Source organism: Urocitellus parryii, chromosome 3, assembly GCF_045843805.1.
Source record: "Urocitellus parryii isolate mUroPar1 chromosome 3, mUroPar1.hap1, whole genome shotgun sequence".
NCBI lineage: Eukaryota > Metazoa > Chordata > Mammalia > Rodentia > Sciuridae > Urocitellus > Urocitellus parryii.
In genome coordinates, this window is record NC_135533.1 from 75,628,201 (window position 1) to 75,631,385 (window position 3,185).

Here is a 3,185-nt window from a genome sequence, read left to right on the forward strand (position 1 = left end):
TTTCTTTCTTGGGGTTAGAGACAGAGATGGGTTTTCCACTGCATTTGCCTGAGGAGCAGCTGGGGGCTTTTGTTTTTGTTCCTTTTAGGGCTTTCACATGTCTGCCCCAGGGGAGGATGCCTGTGAGTTGAGGACAGAACACACTTGTCCAGGGAACCAGTGTGCACTCAGACCAGTTCTCTCAGCACCCACCTCCTTCTTCACACTCCTCCAGGGCAAGACTGCTGTGTTCCAAATCTGTGAGCACAAGCACAGCCAATTTCTTCTCTTGCAAAAGTTTCTTCTTTTTGTCTGGCATCCCAGCAATCTCAGCAGCTGTCTTCTCTGTCTGGTCAGAGAAAAGTCCTCTGGATCTCCACAGCCTCCTTTCTGGCTTTATTGGTATTTTAAGCAAAGAATAAATCAACCTGATTACACCGGTCAGAACACCACACGTACTCATTCCAATGTGTCTTCCTTTTTTCTGGTCAACATTTCTACTGCTACTAATAAAAAGGTCTCCACTTAGCCATCCTACAAATAATATATTTGATTCTTCGCAGTACGAGCTCCACATAAACAAAATAATACAATCGGGTACTTGGCTTTTGAATCCTCACAAGTCCTCTTAAGTTTGATTATGCCAATTTCTTGTTACATTGTGATTGTAGAAGATGTGTGTGTGTGTGTGTGTGTGTGTGTGTGTGTGTGTTTATAGTGGTTGGACATTTATTTATTTATTTTTATGTGGTGCTGAGGATCGAACCCATTACCTCGCACATATTAGATGAGCGCTCTACTAGTGAGCCACAACCCCAGTCCTAGAAGCTTTATTTTCTACATGTTAGTCCAGACCCTTTGAGAAGCAAATGCCAAGAAAGAACTGTAAAATGGATTCATTAGGGGCAACAATAACTGTGACAGGAAGAGCTGTATGGACAAGAGAGGGGACTGGTCAGACATGATACAGATCTTACCACAGGAGAATGAGAGAGGCAAGCAAAAAAAAAAAAAAAAAAAAGTGGGTAGAAGCATCTTAGGCCACAGTTTATTGTTATTTTAAAATATTTAATTGACAAATAAATGTTGTATATATTCAAGATGTACAATAAGATGATTTGATATATGTATGTATGTATGTATATATATATATATATATATATTGTATAATGACTACCACAGTCAAATTAATTAACCTGTGTCAGTCAGTTTTTCATTGTTGTGACCAAAATAACTAACAAGAATAACACAGAGGAGGGAAAGCTTATTTTGGCTCACAGCCCCACAGTTTTAGCCAAGGTTGAATAAGTCCATTGCTCTGGGCCCAAGGTGAGCAGAACATCATGGTGAAAGGGTGTGGCGGAGGAAAGCTGCTCCATTCTTGGCAGAAAGGAAGCAGAGAGAAAGCGGGAGGGGTGAAGGACCACAGGGAAGATATACTTCCAGTGACCCTCCTCCTGTAGCCATGCTCCATCTGCCTACAGTTACTACCTAATCATTCAAACTAGTATTTACTGATTAAGTTCCGACTCTCGCAATCTAATCACTTTACATCTCTCTGAACATTCCTGCATTAATTCAGGCACTTTGAGGGAACACCTCATATACAAACAATAACATCCCCCATACATGGTCAGGAGTACACACAAAATCTGCTTTCTTATCAAATGTCAAGTAAACAACAGAGTGTTATGAGCTATAGCTACCATACCGTATATTAGCTATCCAGAATTTATTCACCTCAGAGTTCATCAGGGTCAATTGGGAGTCAGCATGCATAGGGATTCTGTCTCCCACAGGATCAGAATGGATAAGGGACTCTGCCAGCCCTAGTCTCTGGCCAGGAACAGCTCATGGGAAGCATGGCCTGCATATGGACAGGGATGGATGTCAGAGCACAAGAGATGGGCTCCCTGCAGTCCCAGATCTATTAGGCTCACTTTTGTGGCTGTCCACAACACAGGAGCTTTTCCGAGGAAGGGTATAAAATTGTGCCTGCTAAATGTGTTCAGTAATGGAAAGAGTACCCTGTTAGAAGACTAATTCTGAAAGTACTTAAGGCTCATATTCATGAAATTTAAGTAACTGTGATATCTGATTTTGAATATTAGATATCTGATTTTAGAATATTCTGGAGGGGAATTTTGTAGCATTTTTTTCCAAATCATGTCCACTTAAACATCAGCTCATTTCAACAAGTCCTTAGAGTTTTGTGCAGTAACCTGGTAAATCATGCTAATAGTTGCTGCTTCATAGGGCGACTATGAGGTTCACACAAAGATAAGAGATAGAGCTCTTATCATAATGCTGCCACAGAGTAACAGTTCAATTAATGCTATAGAATTGAACTATAATTAAAAATTAATGTTTTTGATATGTATCCATGTACAATTAAGTGCTTTCTACATTATTTCTGGCTCCACATACCTGAGAAAAGACCCAACATTCTCCTTTCCCTTGTCAAGAAAACTGAAAAGAAGGAGTCACCAGGATTGATGATTCTACAAATTGTTCTACATGACAGTAGAATGCATGTTGATACATCATCATAAATGGAGTATAACTTCTCATTCTTCTTGTTGTACTTGATATAGAATCATACCACTCGTGTAATCATATATGCACATAGGGTGATAATGTCCAATTCATTCTACTATCCTTCCTACTCCCATACTCCCTCCCCTCCATTCATTCCCCTCTGCCTAATCTGAAGTACCACTATTCTTCCCTAGCCCCCATCCCCTTTTTATGAGTTCGCATTCACATATCAGAGAAAACATTCAGCCTTTAGTTTTTTAAGATTGGCTCATTTCACTTAGTGTTCTGCAGCTCCATCCATTTACCTGCAAATGCCATAATTTCATTCTTTTATAGCTGAGTAATATTCCATTGTGTATTATATCCATTCCTCTGTTGAAAGGCATATAGGTTGGTTTCATAGTTTAGCTATTGTGAATTGAGCTGCTATAAACATTCATGTGGCTGGGCATCACTGAAGTATGCTGATTTTAAGTCCTTTGGGTATAAACCTAGGAGTGCGATGATTAGGTCAAATGGTGGTTCCATTTCAAGATTTCTGAGGAATTTCCATACTGCTTTCCATAATGATTGCACCAATTTTCAGTCCCACCAGCAATGTATGAGTGTACTTTTTCCCACACATCCTTTCCAACATTTATTGTTGCTTGTATTCTTGATAAAATTGC